The sequence below is a fragment of the Haemorhous mexicanus genome, chromosome 10 (assembly GCF_027477595.1).
Source record: "Haemorhous mexicanus isolate bHaeMex1 chromosome 10, bHaeMex1.pri, whole genome shotgun sequence".
In the NCBI taxonomy this organism is placed as follows: Eukaryota; Metazoa; Chordata; class Aves; order Passeriformes; family Fringillidae; genus Haemorhous; species Haemorhous mexicanus.
In genome coordinates this window covers 5,166,544-5,182,933 of record NC_082350.1, presented here as the reverse complement: position 1 = coordinate 5,182,933, position 16,390 = coordinate 5,166,544, and the positions used below count along the sequence as shown (strand labels likewise).

Below are 16,390 nucleotides of genomic sequence, written 5' to 3'. Positions count from 1 at the left end.
GGGAAATTCAGCCTCAGCTGACCTGCTCTCCATGCCCGCAGTGTGGTTTTATTTCGGGTTATTTATAGACCGGGATGATCCAGCAGCCCTGGAGAGGGTTAAGCACGGGGCACTGATGATTCTTGAGCTATAGCTGAAATGGCACATGATAAATAGCATTTCCCCAAACAGTAGGGGAGGTTTTGTAACTGGCAAGAATAATTTCTTCCAGTGAAAGACAAGGTGCAGGAGAGGAGATTGTGCTGGGAATGTTGGTAATATAGAGATCAGTTAACTTGTGAGATGAGACAAGGGCTTTGAATTCAGTAGATTTTGAAACATCCTCAGTTCTGTGCCTGTGAAGTTAAGATTAGTGACATTCAGTCCCAAGGTGTTTGAAAGAGTAATTTCTTGTCTTATCCTGTTGTGTAATGGCAGAGAAAAATCTGCACACTCATATGTGCTGCATTGCTTTATCACATCTGTTCAGTAAGGTAGGTTAGGAATCTGCCTGGTGATTTAGTCTCCATTTTTGCTTCTGGTTCTATTCTGACAACTGTCTTCAGTTAGAAAACAACAAATAGTAGATTTGTGTTGGGGTTTTTTTCCCCTCAAACCTGAATTGGAAGTGGTGTTTCATGTATTGTTTTATATGTGGGCTGGGCATCCCTCTCTGTGGTAAAGGAACATATATCAGAGGTGAAGCAGGAAAGGAAGCAATAACCTGATGTGTGGCTGTGTATCTGCTAAAGCTCTGTCTCGCTAACCCTTTGCCTGTTTAAATTCAATCTGTTAAAAAGAAAAAAAAAAACAGTATTCCTATTTGTACATGGATTTTCATAAAGCATGGCCCAAATCTTAGGCAGAGCCATCCACAGCAAAAACACACAACCTTTTTCAGTATAGTTTTACAAGGATCAGAATGACAGGCACAGGAAGAGCTCTCGCTAGATAAATGGTGGTATGTGACTGCAGAGTGGCAGAGGCAGTGTCACCAGCCAGCCTGAGCTTTGCTGCTGCTGCAAAGTTAATCCAGATCATTCTCAAAGGACAGTTTTCCAAGTAGCTTCTATAAGAAACACTTAAAGATTTCTCCAGTTTTTTCTATGTAGATCATTCTGGTGTGTCCACAGCTGGTAGTGTGATACACACTCCTGTTTCCTCTGTTACAAGATAAACTGATTTTTTCTGTTGGCTTCTTTTTCATTTCTCTCCCAGTTTTGCCTGATAGGGTGAAAAAGTTGACATATCTTCTTAGGATATTGTGTGTTATTATGGACCCTACTTTTTCATTAGTCTCACTTACCTAGACTGGGATGATGAGGGAGTTTTCCCCTTGAACTAGAAGTGGATCATAATGTTGTTGTTGGTTGTTGCACAGCTTAATGGTATCAATAGTAACTTGATTTTGGTAGGTTAGGGGTGGTTATTCTTAGTCAAGTAGCTGGAATTTTCCCATTTAACATTAGGGTACCTCTGAAGGTAGTATGGTCTTTTAGAAGAGAGCTTTGTAACCTTGGGCTTTCCATAGCTGTTATCTGAGTGGGAGCCATCCCAGACAAGGCAACTGCGCAGTTTGCACCTTTTTGATGAAAATTGGGATGTTTCATGGTTACAGTATTTCAGGTGATACTGCCTTTTCCAAAGCATACCATTCTCTTTGTATATAGAAGCTTGTTAAGCTGGTACAAATGCATGCAAATGAAAATTTGGGTAATTCCTCCAATCACTACTGCAATCAGATGGTCAGAGTGGTCAGCAGTGGCACTGGGACCAGTCTAGAGCATTCAAACTGAATGCAGGTGTGTGGTTAGAATCATAGGATCATTTAGGATGGAAAAGACCTCCAACATCATCAAGTCCAACCCTTCACCCAACACAGCTGTGTTCACCACTGACCCATTCCCACATCCATACATCTCAAACCCTTCCAGGGATGGTGGCTGATGGGCAGCCTGTGCTGCTTCCCAATATCCCATCTGAACCTTCCCTTATGAATGAATGGTTCACTTATCATAACTGGGAGGGTTTTGTCAATTCAATGGTGGGTTTGTGTAGAGTATCATATTTATATGAAAATGTTTCTCTTTAAAAAAACTCACTCAACAATGGTTCAATTTTGTTTGGTATTCAAGAATTCTGCAGAAGGAAATCCTCAGGCCTGTATTGTGCAGAGCTAATAAAATAAACCTCAGAATGAAATAATGAGACTGGCAAGTGTTCCCATGGGTGTTTTGAACCCTTAGGGGAATGTTGTTACAGTCTTGAGAAAGATATACAGAGTAGGGGTGGCTTCCCCATCCCTGGAAATGTTTAAGACCAGGTTGGACAGGACTTGGAGCAGCCTGGCCTAGTGCAAGGTTCCAATCCATGACATGGGGTGGAATTGGATGGTGGTTAAGGTCCCTTCCAACCCAAAACAGTCTGTGATTCTGGCATTCTGTGCACCACTGAAGCAGTTGCAACAGGGTTTTTTAAGCAGGCTGGTGTGTTCACCCAGGTGTTAACAAGTCTGACTTGTCCAGGAGCACAGTGCTGAGAGGCCCAGGGCCTGCAGAACTTCTGCAGCATGTGTCTGTGCAGAAATTAAGTAGGTGTTATTGTATTAAAACTAAAATATGAAAACAAATAAAGAAGAGACAGGAAAATAAAACCCAGCTGTGGGATAAAGTCTCTGTTCCTCTTCCTAATTACCCTACCTTTGAAAGCAGAATGCTATTGTGTAGCTTGTTGGGCTTTGCTCATGTTTTTTTATTTTACTTATTGTTTTTTCTAGGCCTTTGGTCTAGAAGCTATTCCTGCAGGGTCTGTGATGTTTATTGAGGCCTGTGAGACTGCATTTGGAGTGGAAGGGAGGGCTCTGGCCTCTTGGGGAAGGGATTGCAGAGAACTCAGGGCACCTGGAGGTGGTCTCTGGCCTCCAGGTGTTCATGCTAGACTGGTGATTAAGTCGAGAATCTAGGGCTTGTTTCAAGAGCTCTTTGCATTTTAGAAATTCCTAGGTTTAGAAGAACAGTTTTGGGTTACTAGCTTATCCTGGCTGTGGAATTAGATCTGAGAGATTTGTATTTATATTTATATTTGAATTTATTTGCCCTTTAGCCTTGAAATAAATCAGATTTTTAGGATATAAACAGTCTATTAAATTTTTGTAATTTGCATTCCCATCTTAAATGATAAATCCTGAATACCTAATGACTCTAGTGATTTTTTTCCACATCTTCCTTCTGTGAATTCATGTTGGCCCTTAGCTCTTATGGTGTGACTTCAGTGGGAGGAGATCAGAAAGTCAGATTGGAAAAAGATGTATCAATAAATGGGGAGGAAAAGTTCTGGCCAAAGCAAGAGGAAAAACTGAGTTGCCAAAGCATTTAAGGTTTTAATTGCAACAAGGAGGCGTAATCAGGCTGTGATTAGTGTTCTTTGTTTCATAAAAAAGGTGTATTAAAGCTGAAACAGTTAATTTATCTTTCATTTGGGTGATCTGTGGTGTTTCTACTACACAAGGTCTGATATTTTCCCAGCAGTCTTGCAGAAGTTCAGGAATCACTTCTGGCAGCTGCCATATAATAGAGATACTTTGATCCTGCTGCTAGACTTCACTTGTTTCTCACAACTTGTTCTGTGTTGTTGAATCTTGAATCTCTCAAGCCTCCATGATACCTACTAATATTTTACAACTTATTTCTAGATATATTAGCGTGTGAGTACCCTTAGTAAACGTAAGCACTCCTGTGGGTGCAGAGGGCTGACCTTGGCCACAGCTGCCTGGCCTGGGGGAGCTGGCTGTGTTGCTGAGGCAGCAAGGGAAGCATGTCACTCTTTTGTGAGGAGCAGGGGTTGGAGCAAGGAGTTAGGTCCAGCTAGAGGCACAAAAGAGGCACTTGCAAAGCAGCAGGCAGAAAAAAATCAGGGAGAAACCTGAGAGAAAAGATAGACCACAAAAGGCTCATCTAGAGGACGTCATAACGAGTTTAACTTCAGTGGAAAAACAGCCCTAGAAGAAGGGAAGGGATTGGTTCAGTAGCTGCAAGACACAAAGAAATGGTGACTCACAGGAGAAGTTTTGCCTTTGAGAGGATTGAATAGCAGAGGCATGTTTATGCGACCTCCCTTAAATGATGTTATTTAATTTAATTGCAAAATAAAATTGGTTTACTTGTTGACGTAGAATGGAAGTAGTACCAGATTCTCTTAAACTCCACAGCACAGTGTCTGGAGCTGTTTTCCAGCAACAGTTTTGCTGTTTTACTGGCAATTTTTCAGTGATGAGAGAATCACTTGGGAAAAGTTTGGGGATGGAACAGATAGATTTATTTAGCATTGATGAAAGAAAAGAGACACACCCATCCCTCCCCCTGAATAAAAGACCCCAACAACAAAAAAATCTCAAACCTGGAAACAAAACAAAACCAAAAAACAGAATTCTGTAAGGAACTTGCTTATAAATGTATATCAGTGTGATTCTGGTAAAAGTATCCACACATAAATAACTGGGGTGTGTGCCACATCTTTTTCCTGCAAAAGAAATACCTGTGAAGGAAAGTTTCTGGGAGTCCTTATATCATGGTAATTGATACTTGTGTGCTCTGAATTCAGCAACATCCCAGCAAATAACTGGATTTTAAGGAGGAAAGACTTGGAACCCTTTGTGTTATGACTATTACAGTCCTGTTTGGAGGAGGCAGGACCCAGCCTTCTCTCTGTGTGATAGTTACTTGTTGAGATCTCTCTCAAAGCCCATGAGGTGCTGTCTGACCCAGGTCACATGTCAGGATTCTGGTTTTAAAGGAAGGTTACTGGTATCATATCTCCCAGTAAATACCACGAGGCAGGTATAGCTGACTGTCACAAAGGTAACCTCTGGCATGTTTTTCATCAGGGATTGGATAACAAATAATCTTCTTACATCATTCAGATTTCAGGTTTGGTTCCAGGTATTGGCACACAGCATGGGCATCACTCTGTCCCTTTTCCCCACCCATGCTGGTTTTGGTTGACTGGTATTTCAAAGGTTTTACTGCAAGTTGCTGTAAAAATCTGCAGAGGCTTTTTTTCAGAGGAACACTGACTGCCTTGATGGCCATTGCTGGATTCAGGTAGTACCACCTGCTGTGGCATCACTTTCTAGTTCTCTTCTGCTTTTTTGTAGTCCCGTGTTTTTGTCTATCCCTACATTTGTGGCACTGGGAATTGAACTGGATATTTCACAAAATAAACTGGATATTTGCCAAAGATGAGTGACAAACAAAGCCAAAGGCAGGTTGTGTGGCCAGAAAAGGGACCTCAGGCATGGGATGGGTACGTGGGTTGAGTTAGGAAAAAGGAAGAGAGTAAGAGACAGAATTAACTTTTCCCCACTGGCAGGGACAAAGGCAAAGCCAGGGAAAGCCACTTTGGGGGAGGAGGCCAGGAATGATTGCCGTGGACTTGTTACTTCTTGCCCCAGAATTTGGGGGGCATGTTTGTGTCTCCAGTGGGCACTGGAGATGGTGTGGACTGCCTGACTTCTCCTGCCTTTCTGAAAGAGGAGAGCAGGGGTCTGTTGTTTGTACAGCAGGCCCCAGCAGTTTCCATTGCTCAGGAGAAAGTAAGTTTGCTGTTATCTCCGTGCCAGTGATAAAGTTGAATATAAACCTGTGCTGGAGCAGTTGAAAGGAAAACTGAAAAGAACAACTGCAAGAGCAGGCAGGGTGAGAGTGGGAATGGGAATGTATTATGGTTGACCTGCTAGTGCATACGCCTTTGTTTTCAAAGTGAATGCTTCAGCAGTTGGTGCAGTGTGCTGGGATTTAGGTGTTTGGTCTTACAAGGAGCCTTGGAATGGCTGGAGAATAGCAAGTTGTAGGTATATGACTATTGCTTAAAAGTAGAGCTGGTTATGTAGCATTGAAGAAGCTTAAAAGTGATTTTTTAACTCTTGCTCTTATAAATGGTTTCATTAAATTAAAATCCTGAGTAGATGGCCCTGTTGCTTGCAGCATAGCTGTGGGTAAAATGAGAGCAAGCAGTGAGTATTTACAGAAGGCTAGAAGTTCTTGCAAATTTAGGAAACCTTACCCCTCTATTTTATTTGAAAACTCATCTTGCTCAGGACACCATTCCAAGTGGGTGGAGGACTGAGCAGCATGAGGTATCAAAACAAAAAAATTGTACCCAAAATGGTTCATGTCCTGTCCCAGTTCAGCCCAAAGATGAGCAGGGTAGAACTGGGAATGATTCAGTTATGAAAAGGGGTTTTAACTGTAAAATAATATTATTTGTAACAATTAGGGGGAATAGTTTTACTCTGAGTTCTCCCTAGCTGTCTTTCTCTCCTTTCATAGCAGGCTTAGAGTGGCCTTGCAAATTTGGAAGGGAAGACCATCTGGGTTTTTCACTGTCAGTTTAGATCACTGTGATGTAATTCTGTCTAACACATGAAGATCCTTTTGCTTGGCCTAGTAGAGATTAGGAATTAGTGCTTGTCTGTGGATATACTGAGCCCCTGTTGCATGTGCTATGAATAGGACAAAGGGAAGGCAGTGCTTAAATAGTGAGGGTCCGAGCATTGCTTTTCCAAAGTGGCAGTTGGAATCAGATATTTGCTTTAATGCTCTTTCAGAAGAATTGTTGCCAAACTGAAGGTGGGTTTTTTTCATTTTTAAATAGTTCTGTCCTGCTCCAAACAAAGCACTAGCCTCCCTGCAAGTTTCAGGCTTTTATTCTTTCAAGTGTTTTGTTTGTCACAATAACACTGACTTTCTGGGTTGTAATTTCAAGCTGCTTATTGCAACTGAAATATAGAAATAAAGAAAAATAAAATTTACAGAATTAGAGTCTCGTGAAGCCATGTGACTTGGGAAACTGGAATTCAGGGCAAAACATACCAGAGCACATAGAAGTTTATAAAAATGGAGCTCTGGCATTCTCTTCTCTTTGTTATCCAATAAACATTATGAACTGAGGAATCTTTAAAATCTTTCAAGGAGCCTTGAACGACTTTGCTGAGGTTTTTTTATATAATATGTCAAATCAAAGTAGCTAAGCAAGATTAAAAAGAACTGGAACCCAAACAGAGTGGACAAAACCAAATGTCTGTTTACATTTTTGCTTAAGTTGCAATTTTTCTGCTCCTCCCCTGAAAAGTGGCACTGGGGAGGTCTCATTTAGTTTGCTACTGTTCTTTTTTCTTTTCTTTATTTTCTGTATATATTTATCCAATCAATATGAAAAGAAGTGGTTGTTGTTGTTGTTGTCTTTATAAACTGCTGTAAGCAAGTACTTTGACTCTGCCCTGCAAAACATCAGCTTAAGAGTACCTGGGGGAGGGTCTTAGTGGGCCTGGTGACAGGTTTGAGCTCAGGGACATAGTTGACTTCACATTTTCTAAGTATAGGACAGTTAATGTGGAAAAAGGTAAGTTTAGGGCTTGCAAATTCCTTGCCTTTTCAAGCTGGTGATGTAGAGTGGATGAGAGCTGCTGGCAGCGTTTCTTTAAAAAAATTGCCACGTGTTCATTTTATATTGCAGTGGCCAATGGAGAGAGATCAGGAGACACTGAAAGGTAAACAAAAGAACTTGAACCCAGTAGCCAAAGGAGAGCAAAGTGAAAGTTTCCATTTGAAGAACAGAGAAAAAAAATTGTACATGCTTTGTTCTGCAGTATCTCTAAAATCCTCATTTCTTGGGTAGCTGGGATATTAGCAGGCTTTGGAAATCACTTCTCAGCTCGCTGATTGGGGAAGATTTTTGTTCTCTACAGTGTAGAATGGCAAGCAGTGCTGCAGCACCACTCTGAAATCACCTGGGAGTGATAAGCATGCAGTGTGGTGGTAATTTAAACTAAAAAGCAAGTTCAGATCAGCATAAAAAGCCAACATTGAAATTCTAACTGCAAGTAAGAAACCTTTTTTACTGTAAAGATAGTCAGGTATTGGAATAGGTTGCCCAGAAAGTTTGTTTAGCTAAGAAGGTTTTCAAGACCTGAGGGAGGAAAGCCATGAATGCCCTGGTCTGACCCTGCTTTGAGCAGGCCCCAGAGTCTCTGACCTCCCTGAGTTGCCAGATATTCTGAATTTCTGTAATTTCTGTGCTGTTCCCACTTTCCAGGCAATATATTTGGAATCTTTGTTTTCTGAATCACTTTTTCCATTTTGAGTCAAAACAGTGTTTTGCTTTACTGTGAAACTGGAAGATACTGTATTTTACTTTATCCCTCCTGTTTATTCCTCATGAAAATGTTTATTGGCTCCCCAAGGCCAGGAACCTGAAATTTGCTTCTACTCCTTAGCAGCTTCTTGAAAACCACGTTTATGTTAAATCAGATTGCTCTCACAGTGCAAGTGGAAGGGCAGACACAGATTGGTCCTCTGTGGCTTCCTTCTGCTTTGCTTTTGAATTGATTTTATTAAACTGTCCATTGATTTTTTTTTTTTTTATTTATTTTTTCTTTCTCATCTCTGAAAAGGCATTTGTTTTGTCACAGCACCTGACATCCAAGGATCACAGCATTCTGGACAACTTGAAATGAAATAACGAGTCCACAGAGAAAATCAAGATGCTCTCTCTGTGTGTGTGTGTGTGTGCACAGCCAGGGCAACCAAGAGAATTTTGCTGGTCAGTTCACCAAATCTGCAGCAAATCTAAGAGCAGAGCTTGAGTGTCTTTACTGGGTTTTTTTTCCCATTAAATCTCATTTTTTCTCAGTGTCCCTGTGTAAAGCCAGCAGCTTTTCCTCCCTCTGCAGTCAGAAGGCCTGATGCTCCTTGTTCACTCTAGAACTCTGTCACACCAGTAAGTTGCTCCTGTTCTTCCTACCTGTTCTGCATGCCCCTTGTTATAGAGCACCCTGTGATAGCCTAGGAAGGGCAGTGTATATATTCTTTGCTAGCTGATGGTTGCATAATTTTATTGTCAGAGTGCCCGTGAAATAAGTCTTTTAAAGACCTATATTTGCCTGAGAGCCCTGCCGAGGTTTGTCATTTTCCTTCAATATCCAGGGTGCTCTTCTGTTCCTGCAAGAGCATTGCCCTCAATAAACAATGTAGGTTAGCAGGAGAAAGGCAAGTGGTATTGCACCCACCTGGGACCATCTATTTTATACCACAGATCCTGTGTGAGACAAACACACACAGTCACTCATCTTCCTTCCACCACCCTCTCTTCTTCACAGCATCATAAGTGGTTGGAGCTGGGATTAGTGTCTAGGCTTGGGTAGACTTTTCTCTTTCTACCTATAATTCTCTAATTGGGTATTTACAGTGGGCCTCTGAAGATGGTGGAGCTGCATTAAGTATAGCCAAGGGGCAGAATTTAACCTACAGAATCATTTCTTCCCAGCACTGTCGTGTGAATGGGGAAGATGGGGGTCTGATTTGCACATCCCTGAAGCTTTTCTTCCTCGTGGTAAATAAGTAAAAACTAGTCTCAAAGTCAGAGACGTAAGCAATGTGGGCTCATGTTCAGTCATTTCTTATGAGGAAACTTTTTTTATTCTCTTAGCAGAACTATCTATATAGTTTGACTCCTAACTTCAGTTGAACAGAGATTTTCTGTAGAAATGCAAATGTTCTGTTGGAAGATCCCCTGGCGAGCCACAGCGATAGCTGTGGAGCTGACACGTATCCTGCTTTGGCTGGGAACCTCAGTACTCTCTGCCATACAAGTGCCCTGCATCCTGAATCCTCTTTTGCTTGCTTTTTCTAGTGTGATGCAAAGTATACCCCCAACCCTTTTCTCTTAATGCCACTGGCAAGGCATGTGCTGAAATGGATGCTTTCAGGGGGTAGCTCTTTTGTGGTGTTCTCTGACTTGAGGGTGTGGGATAAGCACCCAGAGTACAAAAAGGGTGCTTATTTGTACTGTTTTAGAAATCTGGAGTTATATTTAACAGGAAATAAAATCACAGCACACACTCTTTGGAACATACTTGGGTTGCTTTCCAAATAAGGCTTTTGGTTTCTGGCAGGAAAAATAGGGCTCTGTTATAACAACAGAAAATACGAATAGGCTAGAAGAAATGCTTTGCAAAATCCCAGCTCAGCTGAGGGTAGATGTGCCAGGAAAGACCAGCCTTTTTGCTCCAGTAGTTTAAGGTGCACTTTCCTTTCCCTTCCCCAAGAGCTCTGGGGTGAAGTGATCATGGAAAGCTTCTTAACTCCTCAACCTTGCCTTCACATGGGTGAACACATGTTCCAAAAAAACAAGCCCCAAATCAGTTCTGTGTTACTTTTATCTCTCAGTGTGTTTGATGTTTTTGCTGGTCCCATTCCTGTCCTCCCTCAGACTGGTGATATGAGCTGCCAGTCTGATAAGCCATGGAAACTACAGACTGCCCAATCCTTTACCCTTTCTGCCACCCTTTGGTGCTCTCTTTGGGAGGCTTATTTTTCCTTTATTCTAACTAGTCAAGAAATTGGGGCCTTTTGTAATGCTGCCAAAACACAGGTTGCTTGGGGGAGAGTGGTAAGTTAGTGTTTGTCAAGGGGTTGGGTAGCTTCTTCTGTCTCCATTACCCTCTGCTACCAAAAATTCCTGCACCTGGCTTGTAGAGGAGCCATTTTACACACATCTCCATGACAAGTGTATTTTTAATTTATTTTTTTAATGTGAGATTGCATTTTTAGGCAAGTAAGTAGACAGAACAGACCTGAAGCAATCCCTGCAAACCCATCTCTGCCCAGACTCCATAGCCTCATTGAAGAAAAGGTATGGGATGGAACACGGATGGTTGATGTGCTAGTGGGAGCAGGAGGTTGAAATGAGCCTCCTGGCACCCTCTAAATGTGTTTTTGTCCATGCAGAGTATATTGCACTTAAGCACTTACTGAATGTGGGAGGAAAGGTGAGCTCTTCCCCCCATACATACACCTCTTTCCCTGTGGAAGATCTTCCTCTAAGGAGAACTGCCTGTGACACGTTTCCTTCAGCAGAAATCATTATTTGAGGGTGGCACACAGTGAGGTGCTCCAGGCCTTCCAGTAACTTCTGGGACTGGCAAACTTCCCTCCACCACTTGCAACTACAAATAAAGGAAGAGCAACAGGCAGAGGAGGGTTGCCTCTTAAGCAGACCTGGAGAGGTAGCTGTGATAGAAGCTAAAAATCCATAATGATCTGGCAATCTGTGGCTGCAGCAGCACTGTATAGAGAAAGCAGGAGAGAGCCACGCTGTTATCCCAGAGGCACAAGGTGGCATGTCCCCACAGAGGGCCCCTGCTAAACCAGATAATGAGATGGAGTTAAGGGACAATGATATTGGTGCCTTGGGCTGATGCTGTAGGCTGGAGGTTGTGATGCTTCTCTGGTTCCCTGACACAGGGGATCGTGGTACTTGCTCATGTTAGAGTTAATTGGAAGTTAGAGTGTTGAGAGGAGCTTTGTACTGGGGAGATAAACACGAGGGAGCAAAAGCATCTGAAAAGCATCCTGCACCTTAAACAAGGTCTGAGTCCCAAATTACTACACCGTGCACTGCAGCTGCTGCCCAGAGCCTGAGGGTGCTGAGGTTTGCCCAGGTCCCTGGAGCTCTGCTTTTGCATGAACCACCAAATGCCTTGGTAGGCAGCAGCCTGCTTGGGGGCCTTAGGGGTGCTGGTGGCATCCACAGCCCAGGTGGTTTGTGTCAGAGCAGCCAGAGCCAGCTCCTGCAGCAGCTATGACGTGGCAGCAGTGGTCACTGCCTTTCTGTGGAGAGCCCCGTGCCTGGGCTGGGGGAGGAGATCACAGAGGTGCCTGGCCATGGTGTCAGTTCTTGATGACTGTTCTCTGTTCAGCCGACTTCCGGATTTCACCCACAAGTGTATCTTTATTTACAGTTATAAATTGTTTGTGTCAAAAAATTCAAGTGTTTTCATGATGTCCTTGCAGTCATAAGATAAAAAGAGGAGAAATGGAGAAATCTACTCTTGTTTACTAATAAGTAATAATTTTACTAAAGGCTAAATACCATCCATGTTTCCATAAATACAGTGCATGAAATGTCTAAAATTTACTGCATGTACTCAAAAGCAGTTAACCCAAAGACCTCAGATTTTTGTGGTCAGAGCTCCACAGAGCAGCTTTCGTTTTGTTTGCTAGGATCTGGGAGTGCTCTCTCTCAAGGTGGGAATGAGAAAACCAGTCACTAAGTGTAAGTTGTGAATTATGAGAAAGATTAATGCCGTGTAGAAAAATGAGCTGATGCAAAAATCAGTTCACATTGGATGCATTTTTACAGTGATGGGAATGTGACAGGGTTTTTTTCCTTCGTTCCCTGAGGGTGCAGAGCTAATAATTAAAAACATCTATTTGCACAACGTAATAAACATCCTCTATGCAGGAAAGGAGGGTATTGTGCTTGCTGGCTTGCCTTTCCCCTCCTTCACTCTTCGCTATTTCCAAATTAGAGACTGGAATAAGAAGGGGGTACTTTTTTTTCCCCTCAACTTTTTTGGGGGATAGGGGGTGTGTTGTGGTTTTGGGGGTTTTCTGTGGTTTTGTTTTTTTGGGTTTTTTTCCCTCGTACTCTTACCTTGCCCCTTCTGCCTGCCTGCAGCCTCACTTCGGGTAGCTGCTGCTCTGATACAGTGTGTGCAGGAGGAGGTGGATCAAGGGGCCTCTTGGGGCTGGGGCCTCGCGGTCCCTCTCCACTCGCGGGACCTGGCAGGAGCCCCAGCTGTTCGCTCTCTTCTCTAAGCCGTGGTTTTCAGGCTGATCAGTGCCCTCATGCGCCACTGCTCACTAACCCTACGTGAAACCAGGGGTAATCCTGAGCTCTGTAGCCGTCGCAGGGCTAGGTAAGGGCCCGCGGGCGGTTCGGTGCTACAGCAGCCCCAGCCCCCTCTGCCGCTGGGCTGCGGTCGGGCGGCGCGTTCCGCGATGAATCCGCAGGGAAGGTGCAAAGGGCCTGTACCGCGGATATCAGCCGGGGAGCCGGCGGCAGCACGGTGCCGAGGGCGCAGAGCGGGCGGTAGCCACCCACGATTCGCTTCCCTGGCCGTGCGGGAGTGGGGCCGCCAGCAGAGCCGCAGGCTCCCGGCCCGCTCGGCCGCAGCGGGGCGTCCCCGGCGGCGCAGGGCACGCGTGGCGGGCCGGCCCCGCCGGGAAGGGGCATGTCCCGCTGACGTGCGGGCCGGGGATTGGCAGCGGCCCGGCCTATATAGGCGGCGGGGCGGGCGCCGCGCCGTTCTCCCAGGAGCGCTCCGTTTCTCCAGAAGGGCGGGCGAGCGGGCACCGGCCGGAGTGAGTCACGGGGGACGGGGGGCGGCCCCTCCGCCGCGGCTGCGGCGCCGACGTGGAGGCTGGCGGGGAGGCCCGGCCCGGCCCGGCCCGAAGCGGCCTTGCATCTTCCCCAGGGCACCGACGTGTCGGCGCTGCCTGGAAAGTCCGCGCTAACTTCCCGCCGGCCGGGCCGGGCAGGGCAAAGTCCGGCGAGGGAGGGCATCCGGCGGCGGGAGGTGGGGAAAAGTCTGGCCCCGCGGCGCGGCCTCGGACGGCGGTGGCATGGCTGTGCCGGCCGGCAGCAGCTGCCGCCTATGGCCGACGAGTGGGGCCGGGCCGTTGGGGAGGCCGGGCCCCGCGGCTGCCTGGGGAAGGGGCGGCCGGGCCGGGCCGAGGTGCGGCGTGGATCCCGTCGTTGGTGGGAGAGGGTTAGTGGCGCAGACCGAGGCGGCTCCGTGCCCTTCCCGGCTGTCTCAGAGTTTGATTCTGATAGGAGCCAAAGCGGCCGGAGGCGAGCGCTCGTCCGGTGTTGGTCAGCCCGCGGAGCGCCGGCGGCGGGCAGCCCAGCCTACCCCGGGCCGCGGGGCCGAGCGCTCCCCTCCTGCCGTGGCTATAGAAGGACGAGCGCCCTGGCCACCATCGGCGGGGGGAGGTGCCAGCGCCGGGCCCGGAGCTGGCCGTGCCCGCCGCCCTGCCCTCCACCAGCACCGTTCCGGCGGTCGCGGAGCCGCGCTTGAGGCTGTCACTGGGCCCCCGCGGGAGCTCCTGCCCCCCGCTCGCCTGATGCGACCGCCCCCGGCCTGCAACCCACAGGGCCGCGGCGGGCTGGAGCTGCCGGAGCTGGGGCTGCAGCTGCCCCGTGGCACTGGCCGCGCCCCGACCCCGTTCCCGTACGGTCCTGGTGCTCTGGACGCGCCCCCGCCGCCCCCTCCCGCTCGGCCCCGCGGGGGGCGCGGTGACAGCGGGGCCCGCCGGGCCCTTTAAGGGCCCCGCCCCGCCCCGCCGCCCCGCCCCCGGTGCCGCCAGTGCTGAGGTGGCGCTGGCGGCGCCGCCCGCCCGGCCGGGCCCGCGGGGCCTGGCGGCTCCCCCGCCCCTCGGCCGGGCCCGGCGGGGCCGAGTGGACAGGCGGCCCCATGCCGCTGCTCCGGGGTCACGGTGGCGGTGCGAGCCTGGGTAGGCTCCGGGCGCCGACAGCCCCGCGCGGGAGGCTCCCCCGGCGCTGCCCCTCTCCCAGCCCCGCTCAGAGGCGCCATCTCTGCCTGCCCCACCGGGCCGGCCAGCAGGACGCGGCCGGGAGCACGTCCTCGGTGGCGGGGCCGCCACAGGGCTCCTCCTGTCCGGGGCCAGACGCGGTGGCGGGGCCGGCGCTAGTGGAAGAGTAAACAGGGGGGATGGGTCAGGGCTGCCCGCGGCCAGGGCTGCGGTCGAGTTGCACTCTATGATGCATTAAGTCGGGAATCGCTACGAAGGGGAGACTGCGTTCTGCCACACAGCAGCTGTCTGTCGGCGTGATTCCCTCAAAACTAGGGGGCCTGGGCCTCCAGTCTCTGAGGGAGCCCGTCGGTTTTCAGAAAGCAAGTATTTTCATCGGTGTCCACTCGTCAACCAAGAGGTTGCCCTGTCCTCTGTGAACGTTTGACAGAGGACTGTGCCTACTACAACCAGCCCAGCCCGGTTGCTGTGTGTGGTCCTCACTTTATGGCATTAACAAAGTAATAATGTTTTTATTAAGTATACTTTTAAATAACATGTAACTGACATTTCCATCCACAAGAGCTGACTGTATTGGCAGTGTAACTCATGACTTTGCCTTTGTTTCTTTTCATACAAATGTTTCCCGTGTGAGTAGGTCTGGCCATTGCTGAAGGTTATTTTTAGGATGTTTCTCTTTATTTGAGAATTCGTTCTCTTTATTGAAGTGTGCTCTAGACTTCTGTAACTTTATTCGGTGCACAAGGCCAGCACTACAGGCAGTGTATCAACCAGGCAGTTTGAAACCTGTTGACCCAGTCAGCTCCATACTGGCATGACGTAGCTGTAACCCTAATTTCAAAACCTAAGTGGGAAGCCAAGGAGGTGTAAGATCCAAATGCAGTGCTTCAACTGCTGGTTTTGATGTTACATTTAAAATACCATTCTAATGGTTGCCTCTGGTTTTGGCCAGAGATGAATCCCTGAGGCCTACAATATACCAGATGCTTGGAATTGCTGGAGATGAGGAGTATTTGTTCTTAGCTTCTTGTATGGGTGACGAAGCAGAAATTCATATGGATAAATGCTGCCCTTTGATTTTGCATTGAATGTCTGGCTGCTCTCTAAGGTGGAGGCTGCAAGGAGGATCTGTGCAGCTGGTGTGTACACAGTGAAACCAGCAGCTGTGCCTTGAGGTTGTGTCTTTCAAGTAGGTGCTATATTGGGTGTCATTCCCTTATTTCTTATCCTTACCCTCCTCCTCTAAGGAGGAAAATACGTGCAAGATCAGCCAGGTGGTGTTTTCTGGAGAAATGAGTTATAAGTGCATCTGTGCCTTTAGCAAGGCTCTGGCCAGAGCCTGACAGCTGTTTGTGATGTCTAGCATGCCTCTCCCTCCTGCCTTCATTTGGAGCTTGCCACAAGGTGGTGGCACCCTCGTTAGTGACCCAAGGGGCTGGAGGAGCTGCCACAGAGTCTGCAAGCCTTGGTGAGATAGTCTGGAACAGGTGCCATGGCAGTAACTTGCTTTCCTTGGATCTGCAGCAGCTTGAGCAGCACAGGCATGTAGCATGGACACGTAACCATGTCTTACACTGTGGTGTAACCCTGGACAGCAAGGAGATTTCTTCAAGATCGGGTTGCTAGCCACCCTTTCTGTACACAGCAAATGCCTTGCAGAGATCTGCATTGCTGCAGCAGCTGTACTTCAGCAGCATGACTGGCTGTCCCAGTACCTGCTGCCTCATTCCTGGCTTAATTGCAGCATTAGCTCTATTGCTCTGACAGCACAGTTTGTGCTGCCTTCTGCCTGTTAAAGGCATGTTGAAGTAGGGGAAAACAGTGGCCTTGGCTGAGGTGCAGATCAGGCCTGTATGACTCTGTTGCATCACAGTTTTCTCTGTTCTTCCCTCCGTTCCTTCTGCCATCATCAGCTTCCCTTACTGCATCACAGCTCTAGCATAAAGTGAGACACCCCATCAGCAACACCGTTTTTAGGAGTGAGCCTGGTTTTGGAGCCTTTTCTAACATATTGGAAT

The 16,390-nt window shown here is 47.3% G+C and overlaps 1 protein-coding gene across 3 annotated transcripts in view; it reads left to right on the top strand.

Moving 5' to 3' along the window:
• Positions 1–16,390, top strand: part of HDLBP (high density lipoprotein binding protein) — a 38,942-nt gene that overhangs the window by 755 nt on the left and 21,797 nt on the right. The window contains exon 1 of one of the 3 annotated variants that reach the window (XM_059855027.1): positions 13,058–13,181. The exons of 1 other annotated variant lie outside the window; for it this stretch is intronic. The gene's annotated coding sequence lies outside the window, so the exon portion shown is untranslated. Of the gene's footprint in view, positions 1–13,057; positions 13,182–13,377; positions 13,397–16,390 lie in introns of those variants that run through there. One more of the 3 variants, XM_059855029.1, reaches the window with a different exon arrangement.